The sequence below is a fragment of the Pseudophryne corroboree genome, unplaced genomic scaffold (assembly GCF_028390025.1).
Source record: "Pseudophryne corroboree isolate aPseCor3 unplaced genomic scaffold, aPseCor3.hap2 scaffold_1394, whole genome shotgun sequence".
Classification (NCBI taxonomy): domain Eukaryota; kingdom Metazoa; phylum Chordata; class Amphibia; order Anura; family Myobatrachidae; genus Pseudophryne; species Pseudophryne corroboree.
Window position 1 is genome coordinate 63,253 of NW_026968020.1, and position 12,674 is coordinate 75,926.

At 46.1% G+C, this 12,674-nt stretch overlaps 1 pseudogene; it reads right to left on the reverse strand.

Annotated features, from left to right (window-relative positions):
• Nucleotides 1-2,199: 2,199 nt before the first annotated feature.
• LOC134995532 (5S ribosomal RNA) lies at nucleotides 2,200-2,318 on the reverse strand (annotated as a pseudogene).
• Between the last annotated feature and the right edge of the window lie 10,356 nt (nucleotides 2,319-12,674).

Sequence of the window (12,674 nt, forward strand, 5' to 3'; positions counted from 1 at the left end):
ACAGGGCGGTGATTGGGAGGTGGCTGAGCGGTGGCTTGGAGGTGACTGGTTGGTGACTGGGTGGTGATTTGGAGGTGACTGGGTGGTGACTTGGAGGCAACTGGGAGGTGACTTGGAAGTGACAGGGCGGTGATTGGGAGGTGGCTGAGCGGTGACTTAGAGGTGACTAAGGAGGTGGCTATTCGGACAGAGATGATCCGTGTTGTTGAAGTGTTGGCATACACTGACATGTAATCGCTCACATTGGAGGCCATAGTCTGACAATCTGCACCGAGCAGGTGGTGCTACCAGTGGTTAACATCTAAAGATGCTGAAGGTGGGTGTCTCCGTCCTTACACATGTAGGCACATGGCTGTACGCTGGGGAAGGGGCTTGTACTGTAGGTGGCATTTGCTCAAAGTCATGGAAGCAATACCGGCAAAAGACGTAAACATGAATGCTGCTGTGTGTCCTGGTTGTTATGTAACCTATTGCTCTTACTCGGTGGTGGCAGAACTAGGTGTGTACGGGTGTGAGAGGACTGTTTTGTGGATGATTCCGACAATCTGTAACCTGTGTGAAAGATGAGCGCAAGATTGCGTGCTGAGGGCCTCATTCACAGGTGGGTGCAGTGTGCGAAAATATGAAAATGCTTAGTTGTAGAAATGTCCACTGCCGGCTTCTCTGATCTGCTGCCTGTGCCCAAAGACGCAGCAGCGGATCAACATCACTACCTCAGAATGGCCGGCACTGCTACACTGCGACTGAAGACCTCCCAAGAATGGAGGCAAGATGCCTTCCTTGTTTGGCAACGCTTCACATCACTGCTTCCAAACTCCTGCTGATTGTCAATCAGACGGTGACGAATGTGGCACCGCAACTGGAGCTGCAGCACCATCATGACACATGCGCACTTCAACAGTCCAGGAAACAGCTGTCAATAGCCACCGGATTGGGACCTGAGTCCTGTGCAATTATAATAATATCAGTTTATGCATTTAGCGCTTCTCTCCAGCAAGGTGAGGCAGCCATGTTGGGCGCACTACGTAGGATTACCCTGGGTGGAAAAGGTCGCGCCTAGAAGAGATGACACAAAATGTGATTGCAGTGTCCTAATGCTCAGAGTAGGTCTCAACACAACCACCAGGTCCATGTGTTTTTTTTTATCCCATCCACAAGCGTACCAGCTGAGGCGGCCATGTTGGACGCAGTACAGAGGTTACACTGTTGGAGGTGAGCCATACCAGGATCCAAGGCATATATGGGAACAACTGATGTGTGTAATATGTTATACTGATCCCTGTATGAATAGATCCACATGCAGTACATCCTGCCCATGGAGGAACCATCTGGGGCGCACTGTGTAGGTTGCTACTGGTAGGGTGCCCAGATGGTAGAGGTAGACCATACAGTGGGGGTTACATGGAGAAAATATAAGAGAAGAGCAAAACCCTCCAGGATGAAAGGCAGTGTTAACGCAGTGGTGAGGGCAATATAAAAGTAATGGCATGAGATTTCACATGATACAGGGAGCAGAAGAGGATATTTGCAGCAGTAAGGGAGCATGGTGGTCCAATTGCATGGGTGGAGGATACCGTCAGGAGGACTGCGGACAGGAGTGGAGATCCTGAAGTTGGCACAATCTGGAGGCAGAAAAGGGGGGGTTTGGGTTTGGGAATACCACACAGGATCAAAAAAAGAGATTATAATGAAAACAGTAAATAAAATATTTGCTCCGAGAAAAACTGACAGATTAGACGGTAGTCTAAGATAAATCACCTTCTACCATCAGAATGAATCTCTATGGGCAGACAAAATGGTGATTGTCAGCGGTGCTCCCAAAGGTCCGAACGTATTTGAATTTAGGAAAAGAAGAAAAAATGACCTTGGGTGGGAGCACTCATTCCCGGAGAGTTATTTGCAGATATGATGTCTGTATGAGTAGTAATGTGATAATGAGAAGATTAAAACATAACTTTTAATAATCTATATATAAAAGGCTAGGTACACTAATGGAGTTTACTGAAATTTTTTTTCCCTTGTTTAAAAAAACACAAGATACCCGATTTAATAATGAGATGGCTGTAAACTTTCTAAGCCATACATAAAGTTAAATCTGCGAACATGTTGATGGATTGTTACTGTGATAATTCAGTATCTAGCAAGCAAATGCCCATCCCTCCGTGGGTTCAGTGCAAACACCAATTCAATTTCACTAGAGACCCACAACACCTGGTATTCCCAAATGGTCTCCCACTGAAGTACTGACCAGGCCCAACACTGTATCGCCTCCAAGATCGGACGGGATTGGGCATACCCAGTGTGGTATGGTAGTGGGTGACGTATGGAAAAGGGCAGAGAGTGCAACTGATTGCAGGATGTGTGTTATTGTGCCAGTTTTAGCCAAATACAATCCTCCTTATTGGATAAATTTGTTGACCGTCATTGCACCAATTTAGCGACCCAAACACATGGGTATGCAGAGGTTAAATCATATGGTCAACAAGAGTTGATAGCATAAGCCTCTATTGTTATTGTTCGTGGCGTGAGGCAAAACAAAAAGAGTAGCCTATTATAATTTAAGGCATGTATAAAGAACAAACGCAAAATTCCAATGAACCAAGTGTCTGTTATTGCAGATTAAGTCTGTCAGGAAAGCAAAAATTGAATAGTATCAACGATGGAAGGATTAGCTAAATTAGCACACAGATATATAGGTAGATGTGCTTTAAAGGAATATATATTTGCTGCAATAGGTTTAGACAGTGCAAACCATGAACACTCGCATACCAGCAGCTGATATAACCAATACAATTGTTGCCATAAATTTGACATAAGCTGATACTTAGAAGCCAAATGTAAAAAATTTTATATAGAGAAAGCACACATTGTTGCAGCTACCACTGCCCTGCACTATGTTATAATTATATACTCAATTTACATTTTTTAAGCATACAAAACAGCCTAAACAATTTGCAGGCAAAAATTAGTGGCTAAATGCCACAAGTGATAGTGCAGTTAGTCATAGATAGCACCTATGATAAATTATTGTGTGCTTGACAAAGAAAAAAACTGCTATTTTCCGTATATAAACCATGAAAAGCAGCTCAAGTGATTATCAGACAAAGAATTGCCAACTAAATATCACGGGTAGCGGTGTAACTAATAGTGCACAACACCTGTAGTTGATGATTCTAAGCATGTACTTGCACCTCAAAACCAGCAAAATAAGATTGCCCAAATAAGTATTTGGCTTGATGGTGATGGTGGGGGCAGTGAGCAGGGGGGAAGGGGGAGAGAGGATACTTATGCCGTGCGCCTCCCCGTCCCGTCGAGTGCCGCCGAGCCGCCTAAGTCCGTGCGGTGTGCAGGCTGGCCGTCTCGCCCGGTCTCCTGTCCTCCGTTGCTGGTCTGAGACTGGTCACGTGAGAGCGCTCTCCGTGACCCACAATCACGTACCCAACGTACGTTTCGCAGTCAGCTTGTTCACGGGTAGCGTGAGCATAGTGGCGCTGGCAGCAGCAATATATTGGGAAATACCATCAATAGCGGCTGTAGTGGCTGGATTAACACAGCGGAATCATATGTTTAATAATGCCGTGCCTGACGCCAGAGGAACCTGGGCTTAATACAAGACCCATCTGTTCTGGTTAATTGAATGGGAGTTAACAGCTTAAACATGATAAGAATATTGCGTTTACAAGGAGCAAAAACATGTTTGAAGGAGAGTAAATCTACTGTTTGAAAGGAGTTTGTTATGTAAATTAAAAATAGCCTATGACCATGATATAATTATATCGATTAGAGAATGAGAGCCGAAAAAAACAGAGGCACCATGATATCTCTAATCAGAGATAATAATTATATTATCATAATTGGTGGTTGAGATGTATACTTAGTAAAGAATTGATAACTTGGTTAGTCAGTGAAGAAAAATGCCGGTAGTTGCTTAATTAAAGGATACGAATTAAACTACGAGGACCACTTGCTGAATTTCGTGCTGATTGCTTATAGTATTGAAAGGTATTAGAATAGGATAGTTATATTTTGTAACATTTGATGAAAAAGAAAAAGAAAAAGAAAAGAAATATTTATGCAGAAATTCTTACTCTTTACTGAACAAGAAATGGTGGGAAAGAGGAAATAGATTTTTTTTAAACAAGGGAAAAAAAATTTCAGTAAACTCCATTAGTGTACCTAGCCTTTTATATATAGATTATTAAAAGTTATGTTTTAATCTTCTCATTATCACATTACTACTCATACAGACATCATATCTGCAAATAACTCTCCGGGAATGAGTGCTCCCACCCAAGGTCACAATCTGGAGGCATCAGGAGGATGGGGGAATGGGTGGCAGGCAGCAGATAGTGGAATAGTGTGGCAGGAGATGAAGAGGACATGGATAGCGGGCAGTCTGTTACAGATAGATCAGGAATACCAAAGGGCACAGTAGAGAGGGAAGTGGTGAGATATGGATGAGCTTGGTAGGGTTGCTGGTGCGTAGGGGTGAGCCGGGCCAGGGAGGGTGATGAGGGCAGGGGGTGAGAACATGGAGGCAGTAAGCAGTAGTGGAATATTGATATGTTGAAAGGAACAAATATTGCAAAAGTCCAGCACATTCAAAGATGGTGCTCCAGCCGGTAAGCAGTTGACAGACTTATAGGGGGGAACTCAATTGGCTATTATATATTTCTCTGACGTCCTAGTGGATGCTGGGAACTCCGTAAGGACCATGGGGAATAGCGGGCTCCGAAGGAGGCTGGGCACTCTAGAAAGATTTATGACTACCTGGTGTGCACTGGCTCCTCCCACCATGACCCTCCTCCAAGCCTCAGTTAGATCTTGTGCCCGGCCGAGGTTGGATGCACACTAGGGGCTCTCCTGAGCCCTTAGAAAGAAAGTATAGATTTAGGTTTTTTATTTTCAGTGAGACCTGCTGGCAACAGGCTCACTGCAGCGAGGGACTAAGGGGAGAAGAAGCGAACTCGCCTGCTTGCAGCCGGATTGGGCTTCTTAGGCTACTGGACACCATTAGCTCCAGAGGGATCGACCGCAGGCCCAGTCCTTGGTGTTCGGTCCCGGAGCCGCGCCGCCGTCCCCCTTACAGAGCCAGAAGCAAGAAGAGGTCCGGAAAAACGGCGGCAGAAGACATCAGTCTTCACCAAGGTAGCGCACAGCACTGCAGCTGTGCGCCATTGCTCCTCATACACACTTCACACTCCGGTCACTGAGGGTGCAGGGCGCTTGGGGGGGGCGCCCTGAGCAGCAATAAAAACACCTTGGCTGGCAAAAATACCACAATATATAGCCCCAGAGGCTATATATGTGGTAAATATACCCCTGCCAGAATCCAGAAAAAAGCGGGAGAATAGGCCGCGGAAAAGGGGCGGAGCTATCTCCCTCAGACACACTGGCGCCATTTTCTCTTCACAGTGCAACTGGAAGAAAGCTCCCCAGGCTCTCCCCTGTAGTTTTCAGGCTCAAAGGGTAAAAAAGAGAGGGGGGGGGCACTAAATTTAGACGCAATATTGTATATACAAGCAGCTATGGGGGAAAATTCACTCAGTTATAGTGTTAATCCCCTCATTATATAGCGCTCTGGTGTGTGCTGGCATACTCTCTCTCTGTCTCCCCAAAGGGCTTTGTGGGTCCTGTCCTCAGTCAGAGCATTCCCTGTGTGTGTGCGGTGTGTCGGTACAGCAGTGTCGACATGTTTGAGGAGGAGGCTTATATCGTGATGGAGCAGATGCCGATAAATGTGATGTCGCCCCCTGTGGGGCCGACACCAGAGTGGATGGTTAGGTAAAAGGTATTAACCGACAGTGTCAACTCCTTACATAAAAGGGTGGATGACGTAACAGCTGTGGGACAGCCGGCTTCTCAGCCCGTGCCTGCCCAGGCGTCTCAAAGGCCATCAGGGGCTCAAAAACGCCCGCTCATTCAGATGGCAGACACAGATGTCGACACGGAGTCTGACTCCAGTGTCGACAAGGTTGAGACATATACACAATCCACTAGGAACATCCGTGACTTGATCCCGGCAATAAAAATAATGTGTTACACATTCTGACATTAACCTCTAAAAATGGGGTTTTTATGTTTGGGGAGAAAAAGCAGGCAGTGTTTTGTTCCCCCATCAGATGAATGAATGAAGTGTGTGAAAAGCGTGGGTTCCCCCTGATAAGAAACTGGTAATTTCTAAAAAGTTACTGATGGCGTACCTTTTCCCGCCAGAGGATAAGTTACGCTGGGAGATATCCCCTAGGGTGGATAAGGCGCTCACACGGTTGTCAAAATAGGTGGCACTGCCGTTTTAGGAACGGACACTTTGAAGGTACCTGTTGATAAAAAGCAGGAGGCTATCCTGAAGTCTGTTTTTACACACTCAGGTACTAGACTGAGACCTGCAGATCGTGCTGCTGCAGCGTGGTCGGTGACCCTGTCAAACATACTAGTTTGCTAACATGAGAACATATTAAAGACGTCGTCTTATATATGAGGGATGCACAGAGGGATATTTTGCCGGCTGGCATCCAAAATTAATGTAATGTCCATTCTGTCAGGAGGGTATTAGAGACCTGTCACTGGACAGGTGATGCTGACCTTAAAAGGCGCATAGAGATTCTGCCTTATAAGGGTGAGGAATTATTTGGGGATGGTCTCTGGGACCTCGTATCCGCAGCAACAGCTGGGAAGAAATATTTTTACCTCAGTTTTCCTCACAGACTAAGAAAGCACTGTATTATCAGGTACAGTCCTTTCGGCTTCAGAAAAGCAAGCGGGTCAAAGGCGCTTCCTTTCTGTACAAAGACAAGGGAAGAGGGAAAAAGCTGCACCAGTCAGCCTGTTCCCAGAATCATAATTCTTCTCTCGCTTCCTCTGAGTCCACAGCATGACGCGGGGGCTCCACAGGTGTAGCCAGGTACGGTGGGGGGCCGTCTCAAAAGTTTCAGCGATCAGTGGGCTCGCTCACAGGTGGATCCCTGTTTCATTCAAGTAGTATTTCAGGGGTACAAGCTGAAATTCGAGATGTCTTCCCCCTGCCGTTTCCTCAAATATGCCTTGCCAACAACTCCCTCAGGCAGGGAGGCTGTGCTAGAGGCAATTAATAAGCTGTATTCCCAGCAGGTAATACTTAAGGTGCCCCTACTTCAACAAGGACGGGGTTACTATTCCACACGGTTGGGGTACCGAAACCGCATGGTTCGGTGTGACCCTTCTTTATATTTAAAATCCTTGAACACATGCATAAAAAAATTCAAGTTCAAGATGGAATCGCTCAGGGCGGTTATTGCAAGCCTGGACGAGGGGGATTACATGGTATCCCGGGACATCAAGGATGCTTACCTGCATGTCCCTATTTACTATCCTCGTCAGGAGTACCTCAGATTGTGGTACAGGATTACCATTACCAAGTCCAGACTCTGCCGTTTGGACTGTACATGGCACCGAGGGTGTTACCAAGGTAATGGCCGGAATGATGATACTCCTTCGAAAAAGGGGAGTTTTAATTATCCCGTACTTGGACAATCTCCTTATAAGGGCGAGGGCCAAGGAGCAGTTGCTAGTCGGGGTAGCACTATTTTGGAAAGTGCTACAACAGCACGGTTGGATTCTAAACAGTCCAGAGTCACAGCTGGTTCCTACGACACGTCTACTGTTCCTGGGGATGGTTCTGGACACAGACCAGAAATAAGTGTTTCTCCCGGTGGAGAAAGCCAAGGAGCTGTCATCTCTAGTCAGAGACCTCCTGAAGCCAAAACAGTTATCGGTGCATCATTGCACGCGAGTCCTTGGAAAAATGTTAGCTTCCTACGAAGCAATCCCATTCGGCAGGTTCCATGCAAGAACTTTTCAGGGGGACCTGTTGGACAAGTAGTCCGGGTCGCATCTTCAGATGCATTAGGCTGATAATCCTGTCTCCAAGGACCAGGGTATCTCTACTGTAGTGGCTTCAGAGTGCCCATCTTCAAGAGGGCCGCAGGTTCGACATACGGGACTAGGTCCTAGTGACCATGGATGCCAGCCTTTGAGGCTGGGGGGCAGTCACACAGGGAAGAAACTTCCAGGGACTTTGGTCAAGTCAGGTGACTTCCCTACATAAATATTCTGGAACAGAGGGCCATTTACAATGCCCTGAGTCAAGCAAGGCCTCTGCTTCAAAACCAGCCGGTCCTGATCCAATCAGGCAACATCACGGCAGTCGCCCATGTAAACCAACAGGGCGGCACAGGAAGCAGGATGGCGATGGCAGAAGCCACAAGGATTCTCCGATGGGCGGAAAATCATGTGTTAGCACTGTCAGCAGTGTTCATTCCCGGAGTGGACAACTGGGAAGCAGATCTTCTCAGCAGACACGACTTCCACCCGAGAGTGTGGGGACTTCATCCAGAAGTCTTCCAAAGAATTGTACACCATTGGGAAAGGCCACAGGTGGACATGAAGGCGTCCCGCCTCAACAAAAAGCTATAAAAGATATTGCGCCAGGTCAAGGGACCTTCAGGCGATAGCTGTGGACGCTCTGGTAACACCGTGGGTGTACCAGTCGTTTTATGTGTTCCCCCCTCTGCCTCTCATACCAAAGGTACTGAGAATAATAAGAAGGCGAGGAGTAAGAACGATACTCGTAGTTCCGGATTGGCCAAGAAGAGCCTGGTACCCAGAACTTCAAGAAAATGTATCAGAGGACCCATGGCCTCTGCCGCTCAGACAGGACCTGCTGCAGCAGGGGCCCTGTCTGTTCCAAGACTTACCGCGGCTACGTTTTGATGGCATGGCGGTTGAACACCGGATCCTAAAGGAAAAGGGCATTCCGGAGGAAGTCATTCCTACGCTGATTCAAGCCAGGAAAGATGTAACTGCAAAACATTATCACCGCATATGGCGGAAATATGTTGCTTGGTGTGAGGCCAAAAAAGGCCCCAACAGAGGAATTTCATCTAGGTCGATTTCTGCATTTCCTACAAGCAGGAGTGTCTATGGGCCTAAAATTAGGCTCCATTAAGATACAGATCTCGGCTCTGTCGATTTTCTTCCAGAAAGCATTAGCTTCAGTACCTGAAGTTCAGACATTGTAAAAGGAGTGCTGCATATTCAGCCCCCGGTTGTGCCTCCAGTGGCACCTTGGGATCTCAACGTGGTGTTGAGTTTCTTAAAATCACATTGGTTTGAACCACTAAAAACCGTGGATCTAAAATATCTCACGTTGAAAGTGGTCATGTTATTGGCCTTGGTTTCGGCCAGGCATGTATCAGAATTGGCGGCTTTGTCATATAAAAGTCCTTATCTGATTTTCCATATGGATAGGGCAGAATTGAGGACTCGTCCCCAGTTTCTCCCTAAGGTGGTATCAGCTTTTCACTTGAACCAACCTATTGTGGTGCCTGCGGCTACTAGGGACTTGGAGGATTCCAAGTTACTGGACGTAGTCAGGGCCTTGAAAAATTATGTTTCCAGGACGGCTAGAGTCAGAAAAATTGACTCACTATTTATCCTGTATGCACCCAACAGGCTGGGTGCTCCTGCTTCTAAGCAGACTATCGCTCGCTGGATCTGTGACACGATTCAGCAGGCGCATTCTGCGGCTGGACTGCCGCATCTTAAATCAGTGAAAGCCCATTCCACAGGGAAGGTGGGCTCATCTTGGGCGGCTGCCCGAGGGGTCTCGGCTTTACAACTTTGCCGAGCTGTTACTTGGTCAGGGGCAAACACGTTTGCAAAATTCTACAAAATTGATACCCTGGCTGAGGAGGACCTGGAGTTCTCTCATTCGGTGCTGCAGAGTCACCCGCACTCTCCCGCCCGTTTGGGAGCTTTGGTATAATCCCCATGGTCCTTACGGAGTTCCCAGCATCCACTAGGACGTCAGAGAAAATACGATTTTACTCACCGGTAAATCTATTTCTCGTAGTCCGTAGTGGATGCTGGGCGCCCATCCCAAGTGCGGATTGTCTGCAATACTTGTATATAGTTATTGCCTAACTAAAGGGTTATTGTTGAGCCATCTGTTGAGAGGCTCAGTTATATTCATACTGTTAACTGGGTATAGTATCACGAGTTTTACGGTGTGATTGGTGTGGCTGGTATGAGTCTTACCCGGGATTCAAAATCCTTCCTTATTATGTCAGCTCGTCCGGGCACAGTGTCCTAACTGAGGCTTGGAGGAGGGTCATGGTGGGAGGAGCCAGTGCACACCAGGTAGTCATAAATCTTTCTAGAGTGCCCAGCCTGAAAACATGGGTCCCCTTTCAGTGCGAGGTCGGGTATCCGTTTTTTTATTTTTACAAGTACGTGGATTACAAAAGGATTTACCGAGGAGTCTAAAACACTGGATTATGTGAGTATAATTTTTTCTACAGGTACACCATGGATTCTACTGGAGAAGAGGACCGACCTGCGTGGGAACATAAGGTAAGTATGTGTATATGGAGGTGTGGATGGATGTATTAAAGTTATACTTTCAAGGTGTGTGTGTGTTGTCTTTATTGGGGTATTTTTTTAGTAGTAGTAGTACAGGTACCAGCGGGCCCATTTTTCCGCCGCATGCTGGTACTTGTGGTTCTCCAAGTACCAGCTTGCGGGGGAGGCTTACTGGGCCTTGTAGTACTGCTACTAAAAACAATATCATTCACTTTGAACAAAGGCTATCAGCCCCCCATCCGCAGCCCATTGGATGGGGGGGGACAGCCTCGGGCTTCACCCCTGGCCCTTGGGTGGCTGGGGGGGACCCCTTGATTGAAGGGGTCCCCACTCCCCCAGGGTACCCCGGCAAGGGGTGACTAGTTGGATATTTGATGCCACGGCCGCAAGGCACTGTATAAAAGTGACCCCCGGCTGTGGCATTATCTGTCCAGCTAGTGGAGCCCGGTGCTGGTTTAAAAAAATACGGGGGACCCCTACTCTTTTTGTCCCCCGTATTTTTGGAACCAGGACCAGGCGCAGAGCCCGATGCTGGTTGTTTAAATATGGGGGAACCCCTGTCCATTTTTCCCCCATATTTCTGCAACCAGGATCGGCTCAAAGAGCCCGAGGCTGGTTTGCCTTAGGAGGGGGGACCCCACGCAATTTTTTTTTAAAGTTTAAACATGTTTTTTTTTTTACAAGGTACACAATGAAGCCTTGCACGGATCTCTCAGATCCGGCCGAGATTCATTGTATTAAAGTCGGCAGTGTTTTACAAGTCACTCACGTAAAACACTGCCAAAAAAACTGAATGACATCGACATCGGAAAACCCGAAAATGCAGAATACGGCAGCTTAATAAATTAGTCGTAATCAATTCAAAAAGTTGCATATTTACACTTTCGATGTCATTCGTGATTGAACTTTGACCTCAAACGGGAAAATACGATTCTTAGTAAATTTACCCCAGTGTGTAAGAAAAACAGTATGTGATAATAAAAACTACTCGTTTCCGAATGGTGATCCCTCAAAGTGTTAACTCAATAAAGGCTATATTGCCTATAACACAGTATCCGTGTCTTTTATTAGTGTTGTCCTGTAAACTGCTTTTTAATGAGTACAACAGGCTGGCAGTATTTTATTGCTTATCCTTTTGCAACAATTTCAAGTATGCTCTTATACAATGTAGCTACTATTGCTGTTCTTATAAATTGTAGCTTATAAATGTTGCTGGCTGTATTCCAAGGATGTATCTCTGCTAGTCCTTCATGTAGGGGAAATAATTCCTCCACTAATTATCCTTGATAGACGCAATAACTTGCAGATATATTTTTATATGCTATAGCTATTTGATATTAGCTTGATTTTATTATATATTGACCAGTTATCTGTGATTAACACACCATCCTTCCTATATTATTCAAGGGATGTCTTTCCCACCATATCTAGTGTGTTATCTTATAAGCTATAAGCAATCCGTTAGCCTGTATATATTAACCATCACACTTCCATCCCATCTGAGTAATTGCATATATTTTGAGCAGCCGTGCACACACTGTTATTTCATTACAATCCCTCAGTATCAGTAATATTTTCAATTCATTTATTATTCTGTCTAATAATACTGATTGTTTGTAGATAGTGATTAGATTTGATGTATTGCGATCACAGCACTATGTAGCTTTATAGGCTGTGATCATAGATAATACAGGTGAGCACTGAAAGCCGGCCGCCCGTCTTAATGGCGCTGGCCGCACTGAGCTCAGCGTGTGTGCGGGCTGACGCCGGGACTCCCCACTCTCTCTCTCTCTCCGTCTGACGGCTTCACTCACGAAGCCGCTGCCGGCAGCGGAGATCGTGAGAGGGAGCGATCGCGGTCTATTGCTTATCTCGGAGGGAGGACAACACAATTACATTACAATTATTGACACATTATTATCTTTAGTTTGACTTTGAGTTTAAACACCACCCGGAAGCAGCCCACGGCCGTTCCACCTTAGGCTTCCTCAGGGCGCTAGCCAGAGCCAGGATTTCCGTCTCCTTATATCCCCCACATATTGTTTTGATTGGATCTAAAGGCTGTCAATCATTCAGATCCTGTTGCACACTTATAGCATGAATCCTGACATTACTACAATGGTAAAGCCATTGGTATTCATGCTATTTCTGTAATGGTGATACATTCCATTATATTATATCATTACAACTGTGATCCGAGGAACCAGATAAATATGTCAGTATTAATAAAATATTATTTAGAATTTTATTGTACTCAGAATTAACACATTAAT